Here is a 17,248-nt window from a genome sequence, read left to right as displayed (position 1 = left end):
AAGGCCAAAAGTGAGGCATTGTCAAGGGAGACATTAGGAAGAAGAAAGTTGTTCAGAAAGAAGAGAAAAAAAACCATTGAATTGAATCTTGGTAAGGTTGCTGTTACTATCATGCTGAACACGGGGTTACTGATATTATTTAATTACTTGAACACTAATCCATAAATTGAAGGATGTTATTGACAAAGCGGGAAAGATGAGACATATAATTCTGCATAATTCTTGTTATATAAGGCCTTTTGAAAAAACTTATCATGACCTTGTGATTTCAGGGTTCCCCCACAAGAGGGGGTTAATTTCTTAAATCATACTATAAAATATTAGAGTATATATACTGCAGTAGGCTTTGAGGATATTTTGATGTATATCATGCCACAACAGAAAAAAAATGATATAATGGATTTATGTGGGTTTTAAGGGATAACCTTTAGCACATATCATAAATCTGTTAATATAATAAGAAAATAAATTACATATATTACATAAACTTATACGTCTGCAAGTGGCAATTAGATTAGCTGCGCTCTTCCAAGGCTTTGCCTTCATTCATATTAATAACATTGATAAAGAATATAGGATATACTTTTTAATTGCCAGTTAGGACAATTCAAAATATTGGATATGGTCCGACCTACCTCAGTTTTCATTGGCTAAAACATGGTCACGAGGAGTTCAATGTTTTGAGATATTTACATGATGCTTCTATTTTAAGAAACACCGAGTTAATATATTGCGCTTTTGACGTCACAGAGAAGCCCTCGGTCAATATATTAGATTCTACCAGGTCATTAAAACACCATAGTGACCTCATTAAAGGTCCAAACTGGATAATTACAACAAAGACTAACTGTTGATTGTATGGATGGTTTTAATCATGAGTCATTCCTAATGTATAATATCATAGTGAAATGCAATATCTAATTTGATGTAAAACTGAAGCTGTCTATATACCTGAAAGTAGAAAAAATATATTCATATATTAAATTGTTACATGGATGAAAATTATATTGAGACGTGTGATCAAAATTATATTTTCCATAAATGCTGATTATGTTAAATATATTCTATTTTCTGCCTTACTACACAGTATAATTTTTTGCGATATCTTTCAACTTTTAAAAATAAAGTGATGAAACTAAACTTGTGGTATACCTATATCACCCTTCAACATTGGGCAGTGCAATATAATTAGGTTATTTTGGCCCAAAGGTCTGAGGCAACAAATGTCATTCAAACATTCAAAAGTGTATGTCAAGGTGATGTCCTTGGTTCTTCACTTTTAAAATATTAAGGCGGAGACAAACGCTTTTGTTAAAAAGGGGGGTGGGGGGTGGGGGTGGGGGTGGGGGTGGGGGGGGGGGGGGGGGGGGGGGGGGGGGGGGTAAACATTGAAAAGTTTAACAGCTGCATTGGTTAGTATCAGACCTGTATGAACTGTGAAATACAGAAATAGAGCGATAATGATATTATGTGTTTGTATCTGTTAGGATGTGTTACCTGTGTGATAGAAGAATTTCAAATAAAGAATATATAAAGTGAATTATGTCTTGTTCTGCCGACAATCGTGTTGGGACATATACTGTTCGTGTCATTCATTCACTGTCAGACTCAGACATGTCCTAAATCCTCACCACATTATCCACACAGGCGAAATAACTTGATGAGGCATTTGGATGTGCTATACCAGGCTGATAATATATTGTTCTTACGTGTATTAAGGCACAAAATAGAATAAATATTTGACATAATAAGCATCTATAAAATTGGGTCACTCTGACCTACGTTTTGCCTATTGTTTATTTTATTAATTTGTTTTATTTTCAACATATCAATGGATGATAATTGTGTATACAAATTCCAAACAAATCGGGACTTGACTCCCACATCAGTTGAACTGGCCTCTGACCTGACCTGACCTTAATTTCATGTTACATGTTACATGTATATCATGCCCACCTAATCTCTACGAACAATATAACTATATCACTAGAAGGCCCAAATTGGCAATCCTCCTTTCACATCATTTGCTCTTCAAAAGAGCGATTGGGAGGAACGGATTCACTAGTAATAACATACAGTAAACTTTTTAGTTGTGAGAGTCCTAAATACGAAATGGTATGGTGGATAGACATATTAGCAAGACCCTTAGAATACATACAGTGACATGTGTTTCCGTAGCATTCAGCATGGCGATGTCCACAGGCCTTCAAACACCCTTCTCTGTTGGTACATAGCGCGCCTGTCAGTTTACACGTGCATATCCCAGACTGGCAATCATTCATTGTGCCATACGGGCAGGGCAAGCGACAAGCCGATACATCCAAGTCATTACACATATGGATATTCGCCGAAGATACTAGAGTTAAAAACAAAAAACAAAAAAACAAAAAACTGAAAGCCCAAAACGTAAAGGAAAGGAACATCCTATGTATATTTGTTTTGAAAACTTTATTCTGTATTTTTATTGTATTATGGGTAATTATTTTTCTTAATCGCTGCAACTATTCCTAAGGATTTAAACTGGATGTGCGCTGATATTATATCAGGGTTTCAATCAATATCCTCATGTAAGTGAATTGTTATACACGTAACATTAAGATAGACATGCAACAGAAAGCAATTTACTGTAAACGTACATATTTTAGCGGTAATTTTATTTTCGCGCTTTTCGCGCTGGAATCCTTGCGCTAAATTATGATTGCGCTAATTACTTTTTGTACGTTCTATTTCTATAGAAAGTTCTGTGGATGCGCTAATTCATCATTGCGCTGACTGGCTAAAATCTGCAAATGCGCTAAAATTTGATTGCGCTAAAATAAGTACGTTTACAGTAGTTAGTAACATTAAATCTTTTACGGAATAACAATGTTGTAAGTACCTACCTATTTGTACCAGGAAAATAGCTAATAAGCAGATTGTTACACGTGTCATCCTGTTGTTTTGTATCACACAAGTTTCAATATGAAAGGTTTGGGACCTTTGGCGTTCAGGTTAAGGCCTTATCTAGATTGAAGATGACCTACTTGGCCAAGATCAGATTATATGGTGACACCAGCTGGTAGCAAATTAGGCCTTGACCTCTCATTATCGTGCCAATAACTGACGGGACACCAATAACAACAAGATAGGGAAAAACGGCAGACAATTCTGACATTTAAATCAAGCCGGAGTTCTAGCTCAAAATAATAAAATGCGAGAACAAAATATGAACAAAAGATATATTTTTATGGGTAATCTTAAAAAAAGTAAATGCGTTCTAGAAGATTTAACATTGTCGGTTTCTTTTTCATCGACGACATGCCATGCAAATCTGTTGAATTGGGGTTAAAGCACATTGTCCAAAGGAAATCTAAAGTCGTGACAACGGAACATAACGTGTATTAACTAGTATTAAACATGGTCATGGTATCTACCTTAAAGATTTCTTATTGCCTTGTCAACAAGCATATCCCTAAACCCTTTATTGTTAGTAAGGGCATAAGCACATTCATTGAACATCTTCGGTAAGGTGACTATCCAAAAATGGAAAGTTATCAATTTCAAATTGAAATCTACACCCTTACCATACAGCTTAGCTGAAAGCTGTCATTGTTAGTTACGTTACGTTCTATGTCGATATAAACTAAATATACAATAATTATTGATACAATTATCAACAAAATTTCAAATTGTTTTACATGGTTTTAGACACAAAAAGGTTAAAGTTGTCTATAGGTTGGTTTTCTGAAAAGCCAGTCAAATTACCCTCACACTCCTGGGGTTGTGTATATACACGCTGAGATACAGGGCACAGCATGGGCCCATCTGGACAACTGACCTATATGCAAAATTTCATTCTGATAACGAGGTCGGTCAGCCTCTTACGTCACAGGTTCACTGTTGCCGAGATGATAGTATAACTAACGTTATAAACATCCAAATGTGTGTCGCATTAAATCACTATTTACACACTATCTACCAAAGGTTTTGTGATGTGGGAATACTTTACATTAATATATTGGGTTACAACAGTGAATTGGTTACATGTACTCCAGTGATGATCCCGTTATTCATTAAACAACTGTATTAAATTCAACTTTATTCCATAAGTTTTACAACTTATTGGATAAAATAGTATATAACATTAATGGACAAAGGCATCCACTCTTACATGATTTATAATTCAATAAGCTAATTTGTCAGATTTGTTACAAGGAAACAGAGAAATAATCATTAAAAATGAATATATTCTAATTAAAATCTTATAAAAAATCTTTCCTTTAGTTTTTTTGCTTGTGATAAATATTTTCCTAAATTGTAAAGTTCTTTTATATTTTCTACTTTGAGTAACTGAATACGTTTAAACATATATACTGTAGTATTTAAAATGATATGTTTTGATCAAATCAATACGAATGTCCGCGTAATATTTTCACCACATCAAATACATTTCATTCATAACCTTCATAAAACATTCTTTAAGGAAATTGTCAAAAAGGATGTTGCTTGAATACATTACTGTAAAATTGATCAGAACAGTAACTGATTTCTTCAAACATTTACCCAAGACTGACAGTTCAAAGTTACTGATTTAAATAAAGAATCCAAGGATCTTTAGTTTCCAACATGTTATCATAACATGCTTTGAGTAAAAAAAATTGTCTGGACGCTTTAATTTCAACCAATATTTAAAAATTCTTGATTTAATATGTACAAAGGAAATCTTCAAAGTTCAATGTACAAAAAACCAATGTATCGTCTCAGATAAAAAAAATCAGTTTTGTGATTACGTACTATCTAATTAAATTACATCAGGATGTGACAACTGTATTTCAAACTACTGCATTTTTATCAATCTTTATCTTGCAAAATTAAGAAATGGATATTTTTATGTTAATATCACGTCAGGAAAGGGTAAAACATGTTCTTAAAAGTGTACAAAATCTTATCAAATTATGCCAAAAATAAAATGGTTAACAAGGCTAGGAAAATTAATCACCGTAAAAAGACTGCACAAGTGGGATCATTTTGTCACCTCACTGTATAGTAGACCAGAGATGTATATATCACATATGTGATATTTACATCTCTGAGTAGACCTATAGTGTATATGCCATTGTTTGAGTTTTTAAAATAAAAAAAAAAGAAATAAAAAGATGACATGTGATATTAGTAAATTACCAAGGTTATGATATTGTCTGCTGGTCTACTATTTTGATTATACAATTACAGACATGAGGTGTGGAAAGAAAATCTAAACATGTAAGATGATAAAATCAGGACATTCACTGTCATTGCTTTCAATGTTAACAAAATAATATGGGGCTCTTTGAAGTTTTCCTCTATAAATGCATATAACAAGGCAGATTCTAGCCTAGTGATACTGGTGAGGTGAACCAGATGACGCGTCGGACCACGTGACCACCTAGCTCATTAAAATTTTTCAGCCAGCAGCAATATCCCCCTACTTACGATGGCCGACAAGAGCCTGGCAAAATGAAATGAAAAAACTGTAACACTTTTTTCAATGGTACAGTTTTTTCATATCTTTTTGTACCATAGAAAAGTGTACCATGGTACAAAAAGATGTGAAAATTTAAATCATTTTGTACTATATGTGTTACAGAAAGATTATAAACTACTTAGGAAAAAACACAGCTTACATTCACATGTTTATGTACCAATAGCCGGTATCAGCCGGCAAAATGATGTGTAAGGTTTTGTACCGCGTTACACTTTTTCCATTTCTTTTTGTACCATTTTTGGTACAAAAAGATATGAAAAAAGTGTACCAAGAAAAAAACGTTACAGTTTTTTCATATCTTTTTGTACCATTCGTGGTACAAAAAGATGTGAAAAAACTGTACCATCAGAACATCGGGAATGTCGTCATCCAACACCAAGACCAGGGCTGACCCCGAATAGCAAAGGTTTGATAACACCGTCACAACAAGCTGAAAAGTGTATTAATCACTTCTGAGGACACAAATAGAGTCGAAACTATAGTGTATTGGGGTGTACCTTGGGGCTAAGAATTATTAAATTAAACTTGTATAATGTCATCATTTCCATTTTAGAGATAAACAATTGAACGATTGAAAAAACATTACAGCATTTCTCTAATGGTCTTACAATATATATATATTCCTCGATGTCTTCAGTAAAACCAACTATATTTTACGAGTGGGGCTAATATTTCGATATTTGTGCATTCGTGAATAATATCAAAATATTAGTTACATGAGTGAAATACATTTGGTATTATTGAAGATGCTGTTAGATATGCTGTTTATTACATTTTCATAGCAAAATATACCGGATCATCTTTTAACTTTTTCCATTTTCCACTTTTATAGAATGATTAATTTTCGATATTTCACTGCTAAAAGCGTAATAACGAAACCCATCGGTGTCTATAGTTTCTTTTACTCGAGAAGTTTTTATTACGTAATAAAATTGATGGTCCCATTCCCCAAAACGGACCCCATCGGTGTTTATACTAGTAGTTTCTTGTACTCGAGAAGTTGAGGCAGATTGGATACATTGACAATGTAAGTACAGATAATTCCTCACTGGAAAAAATTTTTAAACACGTTATTTTTAAAATGAAAAGTCATTTAAAAGTTAAAATAGACAATTGACCATTTTGCAGGCCCCACATCAATATAAATGACGATTGGATCATCCAGTAGCCAGACATTCCAGATACTAATTGGCAGGCTATGTGATGACAGTTTTATCTGGGAGTCATTTGTCAAACTCAGTCACCCTTATGTCTGGCCGTTTCATATGTTTCTGTACCATGGCTGTTTTCGGCCGCTTTTTGGTACAAAAAGATACAAAAGCGACTGACTCATTTCAACTTCGCTTTCACATCTTTCTGTACCATACAATGGTACAAAAAGATGTGAAAAAATGTACCATGAAAAAAAGTGTTACAGTTTTTTCATTTCATTTTGCCAGGCTCTTGTCGGCCATCGTACTTTTCTATGGTACAAAAAGATATGAAAAAACTGTCCCATTGAAAAAAGTGTTACAGATTTTTCATTTCATTTTGCCGGGCTCTTGTCGGCCATCTTACCTACTGGCCTAAAATAGATAAACAGCTTTGTAAGGCGAGGTAAAACCTGTGTCAGCCAACATTTATGGGGTCGGGCTAACAGAAAATGGAAAAAATACCCCATGTGTCCAAAACCCTTTAATATGTTGCTGAAATTACTCAATTTATATACCTCCAAAACTGAGAAAGTGTTTTTTTAATCTAATCGACATGTTTTCATGAAGGATTTCTGTGCATTGTCCTTTTTTTGTTGTTGACTTAAATCTGAAGCATGTTACAAATACCTAAAATATTAGTTCAAACATTTTTCATCTAAATAATATGTTAATGTTCTTTTCAGTCCTGAATACTATTTGCCTTATCAACTGTGAATTGGATATGTGCCATGAAATTCAAATCTTATCTACTTTCAGATACTACATCTGTATTTATTCGTCTGCTGCTCCTTTCATGAAGTATATTCTTTTTACCTTCGATTTGAACGAAATAACTTTTTTGATAAATTTGTAGCAACCATTTTTCTGACCACTGTTGAAGCCTGGTGGAAAATGTCTGCATCAATGCTACATTTAACTTTCCCCTTTGTATCGTCCACAAATAATGGAGACAGCGATTCCGGAATTTTTGATAGATCATAAATATATATTTTAAACAATTTTGGACCAATTTTGCTTCCCTGTGGTATGTCGCTGATCATTGAAAACGTCTTCGATGATTTGTTATATAAAATGTGTTTACGAAGTTCAGCTGATGTGTAGGCGCCGTATCCTCCAAGCCTTGTTTAGAAGTCACCGATATGGCACGTTATCAAAAGCGTTCAAGAAGTTCATGTCCACGACATCCGGCTAACTGAAAAACACATTGGTAAACAAAATAAAATAAAATAAAACAAAATAGATAAAATATGATAAGAAGCACTGCTGACGAAACAATATAGATATAAGTATTCGCTTTTATTTCGAATTATTGATCTATTCACTCAAAATAATCTTAAGTAGTGTTTTCCACCAAATGCGATAGCCTCAACAATGTAACAACTAACATCAATTAAAAACCACTTGAGATTGATGAAGTATAGACCCGCTGTTACACTACCACATACAAGTAAAGGCTGACCTCGTACGGACAGTCTTTTGTAATCGGAGTTACGTACTGTTTCGCGTTATCTAGATTTGAATGCGTTGTATCTTAAACTCGTGAGCATTGTCTGAAATACAATCCAATCTCCGTCATATAATAATGTTGGCTAATATAGTCGTTATTACTTCTACCTCTGGTTGCATTTCAAGTTTTCTTTTGCGGACAAATATACGTAGCTGGATTAAAATCTATCGGTTCAATAGCCGGACAACATGCCTACTCTGTTTATTTTCGAATTCAATACTTAACAAAAGTCGCTTAAATTTGGACAAATGCCTTGACGTCGGCATGTTCAATGGAAAGTTATAAGTAGTTATGCCTCCATGATATGAAGTAAGTTTGTACAAACTGCTGATAACGTTCTATTTTCCAACAATAAGATTTTCGGTCAAAGGAAAGGCTAGAGTTATAGGCAGTCCACAATTTACCGTGCCAGTAGGTGCACTGGTTTGTGATAACGCTGCTGACCTGTATTGTTTTGATGGGTTTCTAAAAAAAATTGATAACCGACTTATGAAACATTTGCAGGTTGGTAAGTATTATGCGGATAGACGTTTGCATATGAGCACCGGTATCGGTGTTTTTTGTTTTTGTTTTTTTGTTTTGTTTTAGTTTTCTATGGCGCCATTTCCGTTCCGCTGAGGTAAAAAAAATAAATCGGGTGAAACCAGGAAATGTAAGGTTCTGTAGGATCGGGGTTTTTTTCCCGCTGAGTTTATCGTCCAAGGTTAATTGAGGCGTAGTCTCATCGTAGTATTTCGTGACTATCTAGTCTAACAACGGAAGGCCCGTCATTCAGAGTAATTAGGCTAGAGTGTCTTACCCATGAACAAAGCCAAAACAAAACAGACCGGCCCGTTTTTCAGCTTCAAGAGAACCATAAATCGACACAGGTAAGGAACGTCGTACCACCCACCCTGGCTGCCCTGCAGGTAGGGCGTAAGAATTGTATCTGCTGCCCCCATTGCATGATCGTAAGAGGCGACTAAATTTGGGATCTTTTCTTTTCTTTCTTAACAACTTTCTTCTTCCTAATGTCTCCCTTGACAATGCCTCACTTTTGGCCTTTAGTTGAGCGTTCGCCGCTGTAAGGAAGGCTTTGGGTTCTGTCCCCTAGCCGAGACATACCAGAGTCTTTAAAAATGGTAGTTGCTACTCCTGCTTAGCGCTCAGCATATTTGGAGTGGGACGACTGGTTCGCCTGTTGTCAGTATAATGTGACCGGGTGGGGTGTGCTGCTGGGTGTCTTCGGCAGTATGCTTCAGTGAGGTAGCACTATAAATCGGCAAAAGTTCCGGCCTATCACAAGGAGACTTAACACGAACATACCGCAGCCTTCCAAAACACACATACGCACTCACCACACGCATGCATGTCGCACGCACGGGAGGCCGTCCTTAAATGACCTTAGCTGTTAATAGGACGTTAAACAAAATAAACCAAACCAAACCCACCCTGGACATTCACTTTAGGTTACACGGAAGTACCAGGTACTCAATACAAGAAAATTAATCTTTCTATAAAACAACTTAGCACACTAAGAACACACACACACACACACACTCACACACACACACACATACATATATATATATACATATGTATAGTAATTCTCACCTATCGTCCACACTATAATGAAATTTGCGTCCTTACATATTGACAATCTTGTACCAATGAACACTGTGATAGAATGGTCAGCGAACAGGGGATTTACGTTAATTTATTAACCAGCCTTTATCTACAAATGGAAGCACTGGGGATTTTTCACTTACAACCAACATACAGTGCTTTTTTTTAATGATATCTGTCATACACAGCTACGTGTAGGGGCTTTAGGCTGGGGATTTTATATAAATGTATGTAAATAGAAATAATAACTAGATTATACAGGTAGAAACTAACTAAAGAACTGATTACATTATCAACAACTGAAAAGAAAGGACACTATCAACGTTTTTATCAGAGTAAAGCAACATATAATACATGAGTACATGTCACGCTAGCCACCGCTTACGGCCTACGCCAGCCGAAGGGTTCATGGTTGTTATGTCAACTACTACCAAAAGTACTACTCTTACTGTATCTTATTGTATTTTCAGTACTGTTTATAAATACGTCATGTGGTTGTATTTTTATTATCTGTGTCTTGACAAAAGTGCAGAATGTCTTGAAAATTTGACATTTTTCGTTGTCCACACTGTTATAATTACTTCTTCGCCCCAACATATTTTTCTGAAAACTTCGACATATCAATTATTGGACACTAACCACTGGCAAGATCTTGCTTGAAACAAGCATCTTCATCGGATTAAAATTTGATGTCATACATACTTTATGTATGCTGTCCGAATAAATCTATGTATATACAGTGGAACTTCGTTAACTCGAACTCGGATAACTCGAATACCCCGCTTAACTCGAAGTACCTCGTCGGTCCCGGCCGAATTCTCTCTTTATCTTAGTAAAGAAAACTCGGAAAACTCGAACTCGGAAAACTAGAAGAACTCGGATAATACAAAGTGAAAATTTGGTCCCAACAATAAAAATCCTATTTGAAATGATCGAATAACTCGAAGTATAATTTTCGTCGATTGGTGGTAAACGCCGACATTTTTTAAGAGCTAAATTCCGTTTGTAATACTGAACATATCGGCACTACTAACCTACTGTACATGCTATTATAAGTGTTTCATAAATTCATAAAAGAAATTGTCGGTTGAATCTTATAACAACATGTCTTGGTGATAAAAAGTACTGCTTTACTTACATCAAGTAATTTCCTAAGGCGGTCGCCGATATTAGTGCACACGATAGTCAACAACTCATCTACCCGTTCGCTCAAGCGGAACTAATCTCTGACACACCGGTAGATCTACCCGGCTGATGTTTTTACAGGTGTAGAAATGAAACAGTCACCGGCGCCTATTAAATCTTTAAACTGCTGAAACTATAGCGTAATTACTGCCAAGGTGTTCAGAGTACAACTGTAACGGTCAGTGCTGTCTATTAAATCGGATAAAACGCCAGCTCAGTTACAGTAATATTTTATACGCACATGCTCAGCCTAACTTCCGGTGCTAATACACATGGAAATGGCGTGGTTATCAATAAAAAGTTCTGTTACGTTTTGCATGCAATCTGTGTTAAACTCAAACGGTTACCGTGTATTTGATTTGACATGAATAACTTGTTATTTTGTCGAATTCCGTTTTATCGTTTACCTTTATCGTGACTGTATATCGGCAAAACTACACCAAATTACAAGTAACATAACGAAACATTACATATATATTTACATGTATTGACCAGTCTTCACACTAAACTGATGAGCGACAGAGCGAAGTTATAATGATTATATAATGTTGACAAATTTACCAAATATATTGACATATTGACCAAACTTTTCACCAAAAATGATAACTCGCTTAATTCGAACACTCGGATAACTCGAAGTTTTTTTCGTGGTCCCGTCGACTTCGAGTTAACGAAGTTCCACTGTACATATTGTATGTATGTATCATAAGCTTAAAAGATGACGTTTCCGTTAATAACGCCGATTTTGATTTTGATTGACTGTTAAAGTGACGAAATAATTCCTAAGAGAAAAGTGGATTTTGACAGGGATTGTGTAAAGGAATTTATGATAATTAACTTCGATACATATACTTCTAGTTGCGGTTGGAGTTTCTTTATCTTTTCCGTAGAGATATAAAGGTGTTATACATGAAGTCATGAAGTTATACATAAATGACAACTTGTTTGTAAAATAGACTAGAAAGACAGTAAACGACTTGGTAATTACATTGCTTGTCAGAAAAGAACAGTAGCCGGTTTGAACAAAAAGAAGAATCGGACTAACCACAGCAAACCTAGCATCACCTTGTTATAGCTCAAACTTGGTTATATGTAGTTAGTCAGGTCTGTTCATAGGAACACGACAGATGTTAAATACACGGCTTATAGTCACACATTTGGCGTGTCATCATATTTATTTGTCGTCGTGTCCCTTTTATATAGTATTAGTTGAGAGCAAATTACCTAAATGTGAAATATAATATTTAAGTTCGAATATTAGACCATCTGTCCAATTTTTCTGGGATTTTTAATAAATGAGGACTTTTATTCCATGACTGGCCGTAGAGGAAAGCTATTTCATTCCCCTATAAGTGCGTTGGGCAATTAGGGGAGTTTAATTGGGACATTTGGCCGATTCCGAAATCTTCTAATTCATCCCACAACCGTTCAATTCGGGAGAAATCGGGGAGGCCATTCATTAGGAATTATATTTTTGGTCGCAAAGAGGTCCCCACGAGCTCTCGCACCGTACGGTCTAGCGTTATCCTACTGAAAGGTCAAATAGTTCCTCCTAACGAATGGCACAACATACCTTAGAATCTTATCTCGATAGCGTACACCCGTTAATGTCCCTGATTAAACCCTTCATGGTCATTGACAGTGTCTTTAAACAGTTTTCAGGAAAAATATTATTGTAGAATAACTTCTTAATTGTATACACATAATTCATACCTGCCACGGGCTGACGAATATTTGATGATGTAAATGCATTTTGTGTTGTTGTCACATATACTGCTAATTTTGGAACCCGTGTCCATTGTTAAGCTCGTGATTACACGTCATGCTGGTGGCGATCGTGTCCAAATACTTATTTCAGCTATCATCACAGGAATCGTGATTAGTCGTGTCCAAAAGGTCAGCCGAATTCTCAGATAGGTTTAAAAGGCGAAATTATGTAGACAATCTCAGTATAGTTCTTACCCGTTCTTGACTAACCGACAAGACTTATCATGAAGGCCGCACTCATTCTCATCTGTCTTGTATTTGCTGGTAAGTAACCTTCTCTGTGTATTACAAAAGAAAAGATTCATTCTTGCATACTTATTTTTAAAATGCTTTTATAATATCTTTAGTTTTAAATTTTGTACACCGTAAGGGGTAAAATCATTTCATTCATACGTAGTCTGTCCGAGAAACAAATAGAAATATTTCAATTCATCTATGGTTTCATTTTAAATTAAAACAAAGTACCATGCACAAGTGGACAAAACACGACGCATATTCTACCATTTTTTATAACTTGTACTGCACGTCGTTGATGGACATATTACCTATATATATTCTAACTATTTAAACCAAACAATCTAACCCTATTATTATTAATATCATGCTACTGTTCGAAGTGAAACATCACAAATGTTTTTTGTCACTATTTTAGTTTACACAGCAAGTGCGCAAAATGACGCATGCACCTCCGATGCTGATTGTACAGCTGACTGCCCTGCACACGGCGGCCTTACCCACATGAACGCTTGTCACCATGGTACCTGTCACTGTCGCTCAACACACACTTGCTCTATGGACAGTGACTGTTCATGTAACACCGGATTCACAGCAGCTTGCACGCATGGCCATTGTCATTGTACGTATCACTTTTGTTCATTGAAGGTAGTTCGGATTGGTTATCGTTTTTAAGTCCCCCAAACGAAGCGAGGGAGTTATTGTGATTACTCCGTTTCTTCTTCTTCTGTAAAAGTTTCCGACACTTTTCCCAAAAACTATTTGACTGTCATGGCCTCTGATTGCTCCGAATTTAGATATTGTCCAATTTCAATGAAAATTGGCATATAGGGATATTGAGGGACACCACGATACGACTGCGGGGACATCTGGGGGACTTCTTTAATGGTACCACATTACAATAAGCACTTGTTGTCATACATGATTGTAAATTAACAAATAATTAACTTGGATTTTCTCTATGTAATTTACATCAATTGACACAAAAGTCAACAGACAATGACGACTATCTAATGCTTTGTTTGATTGACATTACATTGATGCTACAATGTATAATGTAACTATGAAAATTTCAACTATAATCGTCAAGTATTACATTTTGTTTGATTATATTATGACTCACTCTCCCGATGCTTTTTTGAGAATTCTGCTGGGTATGTTTTTTTGGCAGAAAATGTTCATCATTTCTACCAATGGATAAAACATTGTCTTCTATTTGTAGGTCGTCATAATCACCAACACTGACGAGTCCACACTGAAGATTATATTTCTTTTAATGAGTAAATGCATTTAAAATACTTCTTGTACTTCTCTTTGTTTGTTAGTAACTTACTGAATTACTTCCACTCTGTGAAAGCTGATATTATAAATAATTGCAGTCAATGACCATTTATTGAAATGTCCATGGTATATTCTTAAATATAAATCTGCAAACTGAAAATATTTTGATATTCAAAACATTTTATAAAAATCTGCTTTTGGTGCCGCCAAATGCATATTAAGGATATTAGGATAAAGTACGTCTACTATTCTATACAGAGATTCCATACTCCATGTCAATGAAATTCCCCTCTTGACCCAGGCCCCTGCCCTACCACGTAGAACATTTCTGACTCATCTGATTTCTCGCTCAGTAAGACCCACTAATTCACGAACACTTAGATTAAACATTTAGTAGTGATGGTAAATTGGCACACTATGCTAGCAATATTGATGCCAACAAAAGAAAGACTGTACAATTGTATTACCTAACGAGGTGATCACCTATGGTTAGCCTGCATTAGCACCATCCTTGTTCTTACTCATTTTGGTTGCATCGGGCGCTGATCTGGAGGACGACTCGTTGTCTTTTAAAATGTATCCAAAACACCTGTCGATTTGATACATCTCGTGCAGGAAGGAAATATAAACGACCCCAAACATTGCGATTGGGGATTCCACACCAATTGTTATCCCAGCAAAATCAAACGTGTTTCAAATCCATGGATCAGTACGTGATAGCATGATGGAATACGATCGTTTATTTTATAAAACTAACAAAACTGGAACATCTGTTGGTCGTGGTGGTCATTTATGATGTATACACTGACCGTACCTTCCCCGACAGAGACAATATACAGAATCTGAATTTCTTGAGATAAGATTTACTCAAATTACTGCAATGGCTACTCGCACTCGGAATATGAAAAATCAAAAATGATTATTGAACCAATTTGTCTTATTTATATAATCTTCAGCTATTTAACCTTTCCAAATATTTTTATGTGATATGCACAAAGCTGTGAAATGCTTGTATTACATAAACAATACAAAATAATTGTAACAAACTGTATACCAATTGCTTTTTTTACCCTATACAACTTTTTGTTATTTTTTATGTATGTTAATTAGCAATAGGTATCAAATCCGTATAATATAAGAAATACAGTGGAACTTCGTTAACTCGAACTCGGAAAACTCGAATACCCCGCTTAACTCGAAGTACTTCGTCAGTCCCGGCCGAATTCTCTCTTTATCCTAGTAAAAAAACTCGGAAAACTCGAATTCGGAAAACTCGAAAAAACTCGGATAATACGAAGTGAAAATTTGGTCCCAACAATAAAAATCCTACTTAAAATGATCGAATAACTCGAAGTATCATGTTTGTGTATCTCAAATAAATATCAATATACCTCATAACTTTCAAAACTAATTCAAGATTTGCTTTAAAATTGAGTCAAAATATGGATATTCATTTTGCATTTCTCCCTTATTTTAGGCACACATCTCTTAAAATAACCATCAATCTCCCTTATCTGTCTCCAAAAAGTGTGACATATATGAAAAAGTTTTTTTGTCAATAATTTTATTGGTTATGATATAACTTTATGTATTCGGGTATCTTCCAATATAGAACTTTAAATCTGTTGAAACTACATGCAATAATCTGTGGGATGTCGAATATGGAAGGCCGTTTCAGGATAAAATACCAAAAATGCTTAAGTACTGTTTTTATCACAGACCACATATAATAGGTTTCCTGACTATTATGCATTATTGCTACTAAAGTGTGATTTTTTTTCCGACTTACTGGCAATGTATGTCTTGGCACATTCACAGCGAGAGTTTAATTCACCTACATATATCATCGACTCATCCAAAAGGAAGCTATGCGAGTGGTTGACCAACGAGATCAGACATCCTATCAAATCTCATATTTTTCCGGCCTAGTGATGAAAACAAATCATGACCGATCATATAAACCTTGTGGTTCGTGTTTCATTGTCGGAGAGATATCAATGGCAATGCCATCGGTACCACTAAGACTGAAAAGATATAGCATTGCTCACAATTGACTGTTGTTTTTCCCCCTTTGTCTTTGTGTCTCTTTTCCTATCAGTTCTTTAAAAAATAAACACAAAATACAATGTGCATAAAACTTCTATAGGCTTTAATAAAAGTATAAATAATTATCATTCCTTATATGCAGAATATGTATGTGTTCAATTGGTATGCGAGAATATGTAAGTTTATATTGGTACACCAGAATATGTATAATTCTTTTAGTATGCAAGTCCATATAAGTTATATTCATGTGCAAGAATATGTATGTTTAATATTGATATGCAAGAATATGTATGCTTAATATTGGTATGCGAGAATATGTATGTTCTATTGGTATGAGAGAACAAGTATGGTATATTGGTATGCTAGAATATGTAGGTTCTATTGGTATACAAGAATATGTATGTTATATTGGTACGTAAAATATGTATGTCCTATTGGTATACAAGAACATGTATGTTCTATTGTATGGTGTGTAATCATAATGTATATATTGGTGTTTTGCGTACAATGGTCTCTTTGCATGCCTGGAGTATTGCTATACCATATATACCGGTAATAATCACTGCATAATTGGAGTGTGTGTAATAATCATTATACAGAATTTCCTATGTATGTGTTAGCTTATGTACCAATGTATGAGCAGATGTATGAGTGGTGTTATGTAGTTGTGCAATAATCATTATACAGAATTTCTTATTTGTGTGTGTGCGTATGCTGTACCAATGTATGAGCAGATGTACGAGTGGTGTTAAATAGATGTGTGTAAGTGCATTGATGTTGTGTGGAGATGTTACAAAGTGCTCGTTCAACATGTACATGTACCATTGTATTGAATAAAACAATAAAACAAGTTAAAAAAAGACTCATATATGGCAGAATGGTATACTCTTCATGGATGGGAGGTTTGTAAGCTGTCTTATCAAAATT

At 35.1% G+C, this 17,248-nt stretch overlaps 1 long non-coding RNA gene across 1 annotated transcript; it reads right to left on the bottom strand.

Annotated features, from left to right (window-relative positions):
• Positions 1-850: 850 nt before the first annotated feature.
• On the bottom strand, positions 851-3,017 carry LOC117332078. Its single transcript, XR_004533717.1, has 3 exons — positions 2,883-3,017; positions 2,159-2,356; positions 851-951 (listed from the first exon to the last, which is right to left on the bottom strand). It is a non-coding gene; the product is annotated as an uncharacterized LOC117332078 (long non-coding RNA).
• Positions 3,018-17,248: the final 14,231 nt, after the last annotated feature.

Source organism: Pecten maximus, chromosome 8 (assembly GCF_902652985.1).
Source record: "Pecten maximus chromosome 8, xPecMax1.1, whole genome shotgun sequence".
Lineage (NCBI taxonomy): Eukaryota > Metazoa > Mollusca > Bivalvia > Pectinida > Pectinidae > Pecten > Pecten maximus.
This window is presented reverse-complemented; position numbering and strand designations above follow the sequence as displayed.